At 34.6% G+C, this 15,042-nt stretch overlaps 1 pseudogene; it reads left to right on the forward strand.

Moving 5' to 3' along the window:
• Nucleotides 1–1,752, forward strand: part of LOC116123054 — a 62,334-nt pseudogene extending 60,582 nt beyond the window's left edge.
• The last annotated feature ends 13,290 nt before the right edge of the window (nt 1,753–15,042 follow it).

Here is a 15,042-nt window from a genome sequence, read left to right on the forward strand (position 1 = left end):
CACGATGCAAAATGAAACAAACCAGAAGATTCCTGTACAGCTAGCATAACAACTTCTGTACAGCTAGCATAATAAACTGTAAATTTACATAATGGTACAGGGACACCTCAGCTATGAATAAGACCAGTTGGTAATTTTCCTCAACAATAATCATGTGAGGTGTGTCTATCTGATATAGAATGTGGCTGCATATCAACGTCTTTGAGGATGCCACGAGCTGCTGCATTTGCATGAGATAAGCTGCTCGTGGCAACCAGTTCGCCACAAGCTTTTGCATTTGCATGAGACGAGCTGCTCGTGGCAACTAGTTCACCACAAGCTACTGCATTTGCATGAGTTGAGCTGCTCGTGGCAACCAGTTTGCCACGAGCTTCTGCAACCAGTTCGCTAAGAGCTGATGCAACCAGTTCGCCACGAGCTGATGTTGGACTGCTCTAATAGATGCTCATCTATGAATATATGCCCAACAAAAGCCTTGATTACCTCCTCTTTGGTTCGTATGTCAAAATTTCTAATGCTAGCTATTAACTGTTCAATAGGCGAAGCCATGTTCGAAACTTATTTATATTTTATTTTCAGATTCGACTAGGAGCACAAAACTGGATTGGAAAAGGCGTAGAAGTATCATTAATGGCATTGCACGAGTTCTATATATTGTATTTGCACGAGGATTCTTGACTCAGAGTTATTCATCGAGATCTTAAATTTTGATAGATTCTTAGATGAATCCTAGAATATCATACTTTGGAATGGTCGGAATATTTGGTGGAAATCAAAATGAAGCTAATACCAACAGAGTTGTTGGCACATAGTAAGTGCATTAGTTATTTCCTATCTTGATTTGTTTCCTTTCTTAATTTGCTGGCAAAAGCTTACACTTAGAATAATTCTCTTACTTTCTTGGATGAGTTCAGATAAGAAGATGATCCAAATTTTAAATATATTCATCTGATAATTCTTTTAAAGTAAATCTAGACAATATAAGAAATTTTTATTTTTATAAAAGAGTTTTAATATGTAAATGTCATTGATTTTTTGGTTAGATTAAATCATACTTATTTTGTTGTTCCAATTTGTAACAGTGGATATATGGCTCCAGAGTATGCTATGGAAGGATTATTTTCTGTTAAATCTAATGTTTTTAGTTTCGAAGTTCTTCTACTCGAGATTGTAAGTGGGAAAAAGAATAGTAGATTTTATCTTTCGAAACATGGTCAAAGTCTCCTTAATATGTACATCCCTATCTCAATCTTGAACTTGAGCAATGATCTAGCTGAAACGAATTATACACCAATAATCTTAGTTAACAGTTTATAACATGAATAATATTTCAGGCATGGAAACTATGGTGTGAAGAACATGCATTAGAGCTGATGGATCCAGTTTTGGCAGAATCGTGTGTTTCGGTTGAACTATTGAAATATATACATATTGGATTGTTGTGCGTTCAAGAAGATCCAGCAGACAGGCCTACCATGTCGTCTCTAGTAGTTATGTTGGGAAGTAATACAATTACACTTCTAAACCAACTGAACCTGCATTTTCTGTTGGTAGAGTTGTGAATGTACCTCAATCTTCATCGGATAAGTTTCCTCCACTAATGAGGTAACTCTTTCAAGTGTTTCACCTCGGTGACAATATTGCTAATTTCAAGTGTTTCAGGACCATTAATCATTAGTTTTTGAGCATTTTCATTTCAGAGTTTAGTCGTTAATGCTTATGTATCTTGAGTACATACACTATTAAATTTTATGATCATTTAAATCAATAATAAAATTGTGCTTGATATTTAAAGTTGTTCCTTGTTCAATATTGCACAAGAAAGACTATTATTTGTGATTGATACTACAATTGTCAAATGTTTATTCAAATTCTTCACGTCAAATGATGTAAATTTTACTCTTCTTAGGTGACACTCTCATATAAATATATATGATGATTGATGAAGATCATTTGTTAATGTAAACTTAATTGAAATATTAATTAATATAGCTTACTCAATTTTTTTTTAAATCTACTTCCTATGGTTATATATTAATTACTTTATAGACAGAGTAATATATGCAGCATGCGTGATCCTTCTCTCGTGTTTGTCATTAAGTATTACTCAGACTTGTAAACAGTTCTCGAGTTTTCTTGTTCACGTTGCGTAGCTCAAATTATTAACGCTGACCAAGACTTGTAAGCAATTCTAAGAAATTTATTGGGTCTTTCGAGCCAAATTGACTAAATTTAGAAAAAGAAAAAAAAAACAAAACAAAAAGTTTATTTAATAAAATCAAAAAGAAATCTATGATATTTTTTGAAAAGGAAGAACACTTCCTTAAAAAATAACTTTGCCCTCTACTTTTAAATTAACAGAGATTTAATATAATTCTCTTAATTTCTCTATATTTTCTCTAGATCCAAGCCCCAAATTTTAATACTTTATCCTAGGAAACAAATTGAAGGAAAAAACCCCTTAGAGAGCGTTTGGTTAGGGAGTATCTGAGATCACTAGAGTTATGTCATCTTATATTACTTGATTATCACGTTTGGTTGTCAAGTAATATAAGATTCTGATAATCTTCTATTACCAATAGTAGTTATTATTGGTAATTTTAGAGATAATCTAATAACCTCCATTTGCTTAGATACTGTAAGATTACAAAGGTAATCTTATTTTTGTTACAATTTTATATCTTATTAATAAAATTTTAGGACACTAATACCCTTATTTTTAAATTAATTTACATGAATCTAGCTTGTACTATTTCACCCTAATTAATTAACTTTTTGGACAAAATTATCCTTGAATTAAAAATAAATTGCAGCTCACCCAAACCACCACCCCCACCCACTGGCCACCACCTACTGCCAGCCAAACCACTGTCGAAAGTCGCCAGAAGTCGCCTTGAGGCTCCGATATGGCCATTTCTAGCCATATTGATGGGAATCTGGCCATTTCTGGCTAGACTACTCCAATATGGCCATTTTTGGCCATCAATATGACCAAAAATAGCCATATTGGGGCCTCCCAATATGTCTTGGCTACTCACGACGACTCCAAGTGACTTCTGATGACTTCCGACAGCAGATGGCGGTGGCGAACAGTGGCTTGGGGTGGTGGGGGGTGATTTTGTTATAACTTAAATTTTTATATAAGCAGGGGTGTTTTCACTAAATATGAAATGTTGGGGGTCAAAGAAACTATTCAAAAATTAATAATAAAAATAATATTATATTAATATTTAAAAAGATGGTAATTTAGTAATTTAAATAACATAACCACCAATTTATTCCTCTCAACCAAATATATTAATATAACATATCCACCAATTTATTTCATCTAACCAAACACATTTTCCTAAAGATTCCCAATAATCTTCAAGATAATCTAACTTTCCAATAATTTAAAATTCAAAGTAACCTAACATTCCCTTAACCAAACGCACCCTTAGGGTTTGTTAGGCAGATTTGATTGCACTTAATAAAACAGTACAACAGAATCGCTACAGTATCTTTTTTTCTAATCTTATTTATAGAGCAACTTTTAGTTTATTTGAAGTAAATTTTTAGTCAAAAATTTTTTAGTCCAAATTGTAAGCATAGTGATGGAGCCAGGATTTATCTTGAGTGGGGTAACTTAAATAACTATAAATTAAAATATTAAAAAAGAATAATACTACATGTAGAAACTTTTCATACAAACTCCTCTATACAAACTACCGCATTTTAATGTGATTGGGTGATTTTCAATTACATAAAAACTTAACAATTAGAGTACATGATATGTCAAACATGAAAGGTTGCTACATCAGTTTGTAAGAATAGTATGTAGCATTACTCATTAAAATCATAAAAAAAAAAATGTGAAAATTAATTCCTAGAATATTTCATTCAATAAATTTATAAATTTTGATTATAAATTTTTAGATAACTAAAATATTGCAGTTATCTTTTAAGGATCTTTTTTTTTTTTTTTTTTTTTTTTAGAACTTTTGAATATACGAAAGCTTGAAATATTTTATTAAAACATTTTAATATTAAATGACTTTATGGAAGAGCTTTCAAGTTCGATTATTTTCTAATAGTTTTGTAAAAAGCATATTGTAAAAAAGTATATGACTCTTATATATTAAAACAATACATGTATGGTAAGTAATAATATTTTGTTGGTGCAGTTTATACCAAGGTTTTAAAACTCAGCTCGGACCGTTCGATTCAACCAGTCGAACCGGGAACCAGTGGCTGAGCTAAGTCGATTGAGGTGGAAAACGGAGAATCATAGTTAACCTAGTGTGACCCTTGGTTGGACAAAGGCTCCTGTAGCAAACCATTGGTCTAACCGATTTTGTGCCAAAATTGGGTTAACTCAATTCCTAAAATAAAAAATTCTAAATCTTTTTCAATTTCATTTGACACCCTAATCTACATATCGACCACCAACATCTTCAATCTTCGACTCTTCCACATGTTTGCGAAAATCGACCGCCACAAGCAGTACCAAGTCATCGTCCGACCTACTTTGCAGAAACCCATTTCCTTTTCATCATTTTCTTCTTCTCTAAAGCCCAAAACCTCACTCTTTTTACACCCGCCAGCCCACGCAACCCCTCTCTCATACCTAAACAAATGGTACACTTAGGCCAAAACTCTCACCTCCTCGATCGACTCCTCTTTCTTCACTCAAACAGCGGCCCAATGCCTCTCTTCTCTACAAAGAAGTCAAGTGGCTATTGGAGGACTCTCTTGAAGACCACTTACTCATTCGCCAACTGAGTATCCAAGAAAGCCCCTAAAATGTGAACTTGAGGGTGGATTTGGACGAGTTGTACTATTTGTGGAAAGAGAGGATTGAAAAGAGGAAACCTTTACAGTAATTGGTAAGGTGTGAGCATTGGAGGGACTTGGTTTTGTATGCTGAAGAAGGGGTTTTTATTCCAAGGCTAGAGACCGAGTTGATGGTTGATTGGATGAGTGATGTGATTGAGAAATGAGAAGAATGAGGAGCTGAGAGAAGGGTTGTGGGTTGACTTGGGGACTGGTTCTAATGCCATTGACATTGGGATTGGTAGAGTTTTAGGAAAGCAAGGGAAGGTTATTGCCATTTATTTGAATCTTGTGGCTTGTTCTATGGCAACTCTTAATGTGCAAAGGGAACTAGGAAGGTTACTGCCATTGATTTTTTTATTTTTTATTTTTTTCCTACTAACATCAGCATGATGATGTCACTAGTCTGACCCGCCTATCAGATCAGTTCGCCTAGCCAACCTGGGACCTAGTCACTAACTGGGTTACCTCCCAAGTAAGGTTTTGAAACCTTGGTTTATAGAATATATATTGAGAGAAAAATATTGAAGATAGAAAAATTTATTTAGAACTTGAGAAAGAAAAAAACAAAAAAAGAAGTGAAACAATAAAATGAAGGTTAATTTGAAGGGTGTTAAGGAGATATGTGTTAAGAGTCATGGAAATGACTCTACTAAAGTGATTAAAATACTCTATTTGTACTTAAAATTAGATTATTTTGAGACAATAAAGGAACTTCTGAAATTGTTCATGAAAATCACATTCTAAATTTTTCTTAAAATTTTGCTTGGATTGAAATTTGGGAATGAGTAAGTTGATATTAGGGTGTGATTTATTAATTAGAGTTGATTTTGTCTCTTTTGTGCTATTCAAGGTGAAATTGATATTTTTGTTTGGGGTTGATTTTGTCACTTTTTATTTGTGTAGGGACCGAATTGATATTTGCCATATTTATTGTAAAAGGAAAGCCAAATGTGGTGCAAATGGCAATCACGGACCACAAAACCCTTAAGCCACCACCGACCATCCAATCAGTTCTTCATCTTCGCTCATCAACTGACAATTTCACAAAGAGTCATCACCATCTTGCCAAAAGTCATCACTCACCCAAACCTTAGACCCTTCATCTCCATTATCCGACAAACTTCGACGATAATTGGATTCCCCGGTTGTGGATTTCTTCATCCCATCACCAAGAGCTACTGATCGACATCTTCCATTGTCGTTTTGTCGTCGCAACATTTAGCTTCCCTCTACCGGTAATGTTTCATCTTCTAGTGTGTTTCCTTCATTTTTCGATCGATGACAATCCACCACTAGTTGTCTCTTCGTCTTCCTCCAGCTCCGATCTACCTTCCCGCAAGCCTGTTAAATCTCTATAGCTATGAAAAAGAGTTCAAAATTTTTAGATTATGTTCAAAAGATAGAAAAATGAAAAGGGCATGAGGGAGAGGAGTGTTCTCCTTGATTACTTGACCAATGTGTCATAAATCCCCCCTTGAGGACACAACACACACATATGATAAAGAATCTTAGCTTTCTTACTCATGTATGATTTAAGAAAATAACGCTTTAATTGTTGAAATTATGTAGGATGAGATTTTTCTTGTGTATCTCTTGTTTAAAAATTTTCTCTCAATGGTCCACACACAATTCCAAAAACAAGTCCAAAGATTTAAGACTAACAATGCCTTAGATTTTTTCAATAAACATTGTTCAGATCTATTTCCTTCCCATGGGATTCTCCATGAAAGCTCTTGTATTTATACCCCTAAACAAAATGGGGTTGTTGAAAGAAAACATTGTCACCTCCTTGAAGTGGCCCGAGCCCTCAAACACCAAGCCCACGTCCCTACCACCTTTTAGGGCGAATGTGTGATCATTGGTACTTATCTCATTAATCACATACCTACACGGGTTCTTGGAGGTAAAACTCCTTTTGAATTGTTATTTTAAAAGAAACCTGATAACTCTCATTTACGAGTTTTTGGATGCCTTTGTTACTCAACTATTGTAAGGCTCTGTGACAAATTTGCTACTCATGCCACCAAATGTATTTTAATGGGCTACCCCATGCTACAGAAAGGGTACCGATTATATGATCCACAAACTAAAAAAAAAAAAAATTGTCAATAGAGATGTTATTTTTCATGAGGAAGTTTTTCCCTTTTTTGAAAGTGAGCCTCCCTCCAGCATTCCACGTCTCATCCCACTGGATCATTTGCCACCATCCAACACTCCTCTCACCATAGTTCCAGTTCCTGTTGATCAGTCTGATCCTACTCCTCCGAACAGTTTAGAGTCTCCACTCAGTCGACATACAGAATCCAACATTGATCATCTCTCTCCGGGTGATTCTCCAAATTAAACCTAAATACCGTAGTAGCGGTAAGCAGGATCGAATCCACAGGGAGCAAGACTAACAACCTAACGTATTTTAAGTAGCGAAAATGAAATTGACAATGGATTAATGAAACTAAATAGACTAAATGCAAATAATGAAATAGTGCAATTAAAACTAATAAAGAGTTTATAATAAAAATGTTGCCGTTACGGTTTTGGTTCGACACGAGACCGACTCACACAATTCTCCTCCACCCTCTACGATCCCCTAAACCTACAAGGCAAGGTAAATCAATGAAATGGTTTCCCCCAACCCACCTCATATCTGTCGCAGATCTTTCTACAAGGGAATGGTGTTTTGCTAACTTTTTGTTTTGTTTGGCAGGTTTTTTTAAAATCGTGTTACACGCATGAATCCTTTTTAATTTTTTGTTTGTTTGCGAGTTTTTAATATCGTGTACACGCATGAATCCTTTTAATTGTGTTTGATGTTTAATTGTGTTTTGCTAAGTTTTTGTTTTGTTTGGGCAAGTTTTTAATACGTGTACCTACAGAATCCCTTTAATTGTGTTTGATGTTAATTCTGTCTCAGGGAAGGGAAAGAGACCCGTGAAAGTACCCAAATCCAATTTTGAGTTTCCGTTACCTTTTTTTTCAAGACTCGGACTCTATTTTTTTTTTTTTTATTTTATTGGAAATAATTATAGTTAACTACGTTTTTTTTCTTTTCATAATCCTTTTAATTTGGCCTTTATATGCGTTTTGTATTGGTTGACCAAATATTTATTCGATTCACTAATTGTATTTGTTCTGTAGATTCGCATCGGTTCTTTAATCGTAAACAGACATACGCTCATATGCACAAACTTAGTATAAATTGCCCACGTCGTAGGATGGTGATTACTACTTGCAGTAGAGGCAAAAGTTTCGACGTTTTTTCCATGCACTTGAGTTCTTCATACACCATGTTAGTCTGACATTGTCTGTATCTTCCCCTGCTATTGCACGTCTTTCAAGCAATGTCGGATCGAACGAGGGTATAAGTTTATTGTGTTTACTTCTTACCGTTTACCATGTGAGTAGTATATTTTGTAATGTGATTGGTGAGTTCGTATGGTGTCCCAATGTTGGTTGTTCCCTCACCTTACTGTCTTTAGATGAGTGATTCTGTGGCCTGGGTCTGCTGAGATGACTCACAAATTTTCTGGGGTCCTGTTATCTGAGCGAGCCAAAACTTCGCACGTACTACAATAAAATAGCTGATTACCAGGACATGTTTGGATGACATATCATCACTGGCTGGCAGGAGACTCAACGTCACACAATTAACCTTTAAGTTCTTCACCTGCGAAGACGATATCAAGCATGCGGAAATTGCTGCAACACAGGGGTTCGGGTATGATACGAGTCACAAAGTCCACCAGTCCCGTTTTTAGTTTTGGCAAGAATATGTCAAGTGTAATTTTCTATTTTTTAACTAATATTATCACGACACCGTAATTGTACCATTTTTTTTTTTTTTTTTGTGGACTGCTAATATTAATATTTATTTCTTTAACTTACCGCAAAACCCACTGGTGCACAATTTTTACCCAATGGACTCCTCACAAGATCTTTATGAAATCATATTGAGAGGCAAACTGCCACTTGGGATGCGTACACATCTACATCTCAACCGGTGGAGACCTCCAGTTTCCATCAGGGCTCGTTCCCATGGATGATAGCGACTTGAACCTGATCCAGATCGGCCGACAGGGGAAAAAGGGTTCAACAGATCTGCCATGGAAGAGCGAGAATAGAAGGAACGGAAGCGACTGGGACAATCACTTGCGATGTCATTGGTAGATTGACGGACGAGCTTGTGGAAGCGGACTATGGATCGAGGGCTAGGCAATCGCAGTGCAGATGAGAGAGACCAGAGAACACCAGTGCTCTATCTGATCCTTTTTTCCATAGCAATTGTATTGACTCATGACGACCATGCAAGTACCATCACAGTTTTACCTGTCATTGCGAGTACTATTATGTAAAATCGAGGGTGCGGGAGATATTTCGTGAACTCCTGCCGAGGAAAAGGCTAACTGTATTTAACAAATTTCCCAATAAGTAGATGGTCACTATATTTCCTAAGTGTTTGGCAACAAGTTTTGTATCGTCATGTGCAGTTGTCATTACAATACATTTATAACACTAAGTTTGAACTTATTATTGTGGTACTACGTTTTATGTGATATTACATGTTTAAACAACCGTTTTGTTGTCATAAGAATACATATTACTTTTATATTTTGCTAATGTAGTACAACAACTTTATTGTTGATAATGTTTTGCAATGGTGTAGGTTTAAAGGCGTTGTCTACCGTACAGGAAGAAGACGACGTGCTCAGATAAGGGGACGAAGAAGAAATACTCCAGTATATAGCCATTGCACTCTGCGGTGTGCCGCTTAGAAGCGTGGGCGTGGAACTACGACATACATCCGTATTAACTGGTATGATTACATTGTGAAGTACTCAATGGTCATCCGTGACAGGATCTATGATAAGTGTCGCATGGACAAAGACGTTTTACATACTTATGTAGAATTTGTGCGATCAAGGCAAATTGCAACCAACTAGGAGCAGTTTGGAAGAACAGTTATGATATTTCTAACAATCGTTGGAAAAAACGAGACAATCAGAACGATAGGAGGATTTCCACATTCGGGTGAGATGATCCTAGACATGTTGCCGGCAATTTGCGACACTTTATGTGAGTTGAAGACGAGTTTTATCAAACCACCTGACTTCATGAGGTTCCATGGAATATCACCAACCTAAAAATATTACCCTTTCTTTAAAGTACTGAGTTCATTATGTTTTCTATTAGTAGATAGTTAAGTTCATTGTGTTATTATTTTTATAGTCGGTTAATATGAGTAAAATTCCAATTTCATGATAGGACTTATTGTGGAGTCTGGATGCCACACATGTATATCTTCAGTTCCCATGAATTTCCTGATAGTACCCCGAATCGCAAAGGAACGACGACCAGAATGTATTGTCTGTATGCGACTTTAGGATGATGTTCATTTGTCGTTATTGGATGGAGGATCAGCGCATGATTCAAGAGTTTTAAATTCAATTCTTGATGACCTAATCTTCGGATTCCCACATCCTCCACCAGGTATAAGTAATTTTCTGACGTATTATAGCGTATTTGCTCCACGTGACGCCCTATAATTCAAATAATGTATGTTTATTACAGGGAAATACTATTTGGTTGATGCAGGTTATCCAATAGAGATGGGTTCCTCGCCCCTCCATGCGATTGGCTTACCATTTTCCTATCACCCGCCATAACACGAAGGGGCCACAAGAGTTGTTTAACTACAAACAGCTTCACTCCGCAATATTGTCGCGAGAACCTTTGGTGTTTTGAAAAGACGGTTTCTGTATTTTGAATGGAATGAACAATTACCCGTTGGACAAACAGGGAAGATGTGTTATTGGCATGTTGTGTACTTCATAATTTTTATCAAATGCACAATTGACGACGCGTATCTTCGAACAAACCAATAATAGTACTAGGAATGAGCAATAATCGTGATCGTCAAAACGGGACAGAATATGGCCGAATGGAGAAGGACCCCTCGCGTCAACCGCAACAAGTTTTATCCAGACAATGACGACTGTGCAGGATACCTAACGTACTGCACTGTCAGCAGCACAGTGACCATGTCGTAGTTGTTAATGGGTATACGTGTAAGATTTGGTAAGGTTGTAATTAGTACTTTTGTTATATATAATATAATGTGTGTTTTTAAACTTGGATTAGTACTTAAATTAATATGAATTTTTGTTTTTTAATATTTACGTGACAAATATACCTCTAAAATGTTTATATGTTAAAATATAAATTGATAAGTGATATATATAATAATACATTATTTTAACAAAATGCAACAATATATTATATTATAAATCATTATAAAAAAAAAATATATCTCAATATTCACACAAATATCAAGGTTAAAATACTCACCCAAACCACATTTCTGTAAATTCTATTCTCGTAATCTAACCCTACTCACTATCCAATATTATTCCAAACATCATATCAAAATATGAACCAAACTTACCCCACTTACTCGAAAGCACAACTTTTTAGCTTTTTCTCATTGACTTGAAGCGTCAAAATTCTGTTTTGCATGTGTTTCAACATTGTCGGCCAGTGTCGTCCCTTCACCTTTAGTACCATTGTTCAAAGTGTATATTTTGCCACGAACATATTCATTGAACTCGTGGAAAATTATTAACTTATATAGTTATTTATATATTTAAAATCATAGATACCATCCTTTGTCTTTAGTTGTTGACCAAAACGACTATTACTTGATATCATTTTATTTTTGAATCGGTTTTTCTCTACAATCCTACTAATAATTCTTTTTTTTTTAATGTAAAATTCTCTCTACAAAGCTCTCTTTACGTTAGTTAAATAACATTTATTAATCCACATGCTAATGTATAACTAAGATTATACAATTCGTAACACATAACAATTTTGGTATGAAATTATTGAAGAATTAAAATTAAACATATAAATAAAATATATATGTACAATTTGAATAATTGACTTGTGGTTTCCTATAAGTTTATGGGCTTTAAAACATAAATACTTTTCATGAGCATTTGGTTCACGTATAACTGATAACATTAGTACATCTATCTCTTTCAATCCGTAATTATCATATTTGAGTCAAGTATAAAAAATTCGATAATTGATCAATACCAATAATGATTATCGTAAGTATATAATGATCTAATTTGATACCTCTGAAAGGGTATTATTTTGTTCATTATCGTAGTAACCACTTTCATACCAATTTTCTATCCTTATTATAAAATTTTAAACACAAATGCCCTCATATGATCTACTAACTAACAAGTAGCCCAAATTTGATTGTTTTCAGTCATCCCCCGTCGTTAACGCACACAGCTCTGGCCATTAATGACCAAAATGGCTCGACTTGTTTTTAGCCAGATCCACACACCCTGGCTATTTTGGCCTTTGATTTTTGAAAACGGCCAATCGCGCACGTCAACCCAGATCGGCTGGCAGTCCTGCGCTGTTCCGATGACCATCAGCACATTAGCCAGTGGTTGGTGATGCGGCCGTCTTCTTGGGTGGTTTAATATTTGTTAATTTTAAACTTTTGTTTGTTGGGTGTTTTCGCTAATTCTTAAATGTTGGGTTAAAAGTAATGCTCTAATAATACTAATATTCTTATTAAAAAGGAAGGGCATTAACAAAACCCATTCGATAATTTTTATTTCTTCCAACCAAACTATAATTATTTATACTCACTACTCTAACAAAACATTTAATAAACATTCCCCCGCTAACTCTTCAAGGTAATCTATCTCATGGTAACTATTTTATTTTGTCAATACAAATTTCCTGAACCAACGCTCTATTCAGTTTATGTAAGTCACTATTAGACGCAAAGTTTAATAAAGTGACATTATAAACCTAAACGTTTCAATATAGTGCTTTTTCAGCCAAAGATACTGCCATTGTATAATATGTTTAGTGAGGTGTAACCTTGAGAAATGCGCTAAAAATTATCAGATCCAACACAACAAGAGCTTATCTTTTTTTTGTATCGCGCTGGTAGTTGACCATGATAACAATGGGACAAAGAGCAAATAATTTATCTAATACAATAAACTTCTCTATTTTTTTTTTTTTGTTTTTTGTTTGATTTTTTATTTTTTTTCTTATTTTTAATTGCATCTTTGAATTTAGTTAGATTTTAACTTTTATATCATTTAAAACTATATATAGAAGCCTATTTTTCTCTGGTTTAACAGCTTATTATTTTAATTTTTATTAGATAAAAGTTTAATGATATATATTTTTTTTATGAAACATTTTTTTCGGCTTTCCATAGAGGTCTTTTTCAAATTACTCTAAGAGGGTTTGGTTACTTTCGGTCAGCAAGGGCCAGGATATAAATGTTCCCAAAAGGTGGGGCTCAAGGTGGGAAATGGGATAAGTTCGAAGGATGTACTAGGTAGATGTCAAAATCCGTAGCTGCATCTTTTACCTTTTCATTGTCCGCTTCGAATAATCAGCAAGGCCGAGCCACACTTGCTTCCTTATTATAGGTCTAACATATTCACAAAGCGGAACAGTTTTTAGCATTTGTTATCCTTGAGGGTCAATTTCCTTTTTTCCGGTGACGTCGCTCTCGCCTTTGCCAGCTGTTCCTTGTATTTTTTCTAACAGACAAATTCATCAAACGCAGATGAATCACACTTAATTCTAATACAAGTTCTTAATGAAAATGACACGAGTTGATTAAGCTGACAAAGATAATACAAAAATTTGATAACACCTACAAGTTGATGTTACCTGAAAGTAACGAATAAGTAACAATTACAATATAGTATAAATCATTACGATTAATTATGAAATTGTCATTTAGTTCGTATAAAGTTTTGTGTATGTTTCTCGCCAATTATATTTAGCCATTCCGTCTTATGAAATTTTTTTCACACTTTAACGTGGTACTTAACTGATCAATTTTATCAATATGTTTCCGGTCTATTCGTTGTGGTCTTATCTGTTAAATTTGAGTTGATCATTACGAACTATTACTCACAAATTGTGAGAGAAATTTATAAAGATTGATTATGAATCATCTCTATCCTTATAATTTTATCAGACACTTTTTAAAATAGTTCTGAGACAAGATCCAAGAAATATTTATATTTTGTAAATTCTAACAATCGGCAGACAGCTCAAAGCCAAGTCAGTGAATCAACCCTTACCATGCATAGTAGTCTTTATATATGATTACAAACTATTACCTTGATATTAAAATTCTACATTGCCCCTTGAATATTCCCCACATGGTGCTGAAAATTCAATTAAAGCAGAAACTTCAGTAGCAACCGCTTTAGCTTAGACAACTTACTAGAAATTCGACTGAATTATTCGCATATATTATTCATCATTATCGACTATTCTTTCCATAGCATTATACACCGGAAGAATCTGACTATTAATGAATGTTAAGAAGTTTGTCATCTGTGGCTTTCGTGTTTAAAGCTAGCTCTAACAGTCATCCATCGGGTCGGCCCAGAGTGAATCAAGTTTTTTAATATTACTCTCCTCATCCATCATCAGGTATAATATCCCATTTTAACTATATATATTTTTTGATTAATGTGATACTTATAAAGAATCAAAAAATACAACTGGGAGAAGGAATTCCCCTCCACCAAAACTTGGACAGGCCGAATATTTGAACTATCACAAAACCAAGATTTGTAAGTATCCGTTTAATTATATTGTTATTCACTTACTGATATAGTTTTTACTTTGTTTATGATCTACATCTCTAGGCTTGCTCTTACGTGAAGACTGCATGAAAATACACTATATAACAGTATGCGTCATTTTGTTCAATATTGATAAGGATTAGGCTTATGCTAGTTATTTTTTGGATGAAATATCAATATATTAACACTTTTGGGTTTGCACTGTTACCTTTTTAAACCTATTGCGGTCTAAATATACTTACCAACCTACTTGACGTGTGTTTTTTTTAACAAAGGTTATTTAATATACCTGACAACTATTTTGTTAACTACTCATTATTATTCATACTAAGACATATCCTTATGAATCTTCATACTTTCTACAATATACATGAAGGCAGACAATGTGTGGAATGCAATCAATGAATCGACCCTACATAGAGATTTTTTTTCGAAGTATTTTCATAGGGATGAGGTGCAATCACCTTTCTCTTATTGCTAACTTCCTTGTCCAATTGTCCCTTTATATATATTACAAATCACAATTTGAATTTTTAAATTCTGCAAGTGCGCCCTGAACATTCCACCTATGGTACTA

The sequence above is a fragment of the Pistacia vera genome, unplaced genomic scaffold, assembly GCF_008641045.1.
Source record: "Pistacia vera cultivar Batoury unplaced genomic scaffold, PisVer_v2 Contig14, whole genome shotgun sequence".
In the NCBI taxonomy this organism is placed as follows: domain Eukaryota; kingdom Viridiplantae; phylum Streptophyta; class Magnoliopsida; order Sapindales; family Anacardiaceae; genus Pistacia; species Pistacia vera.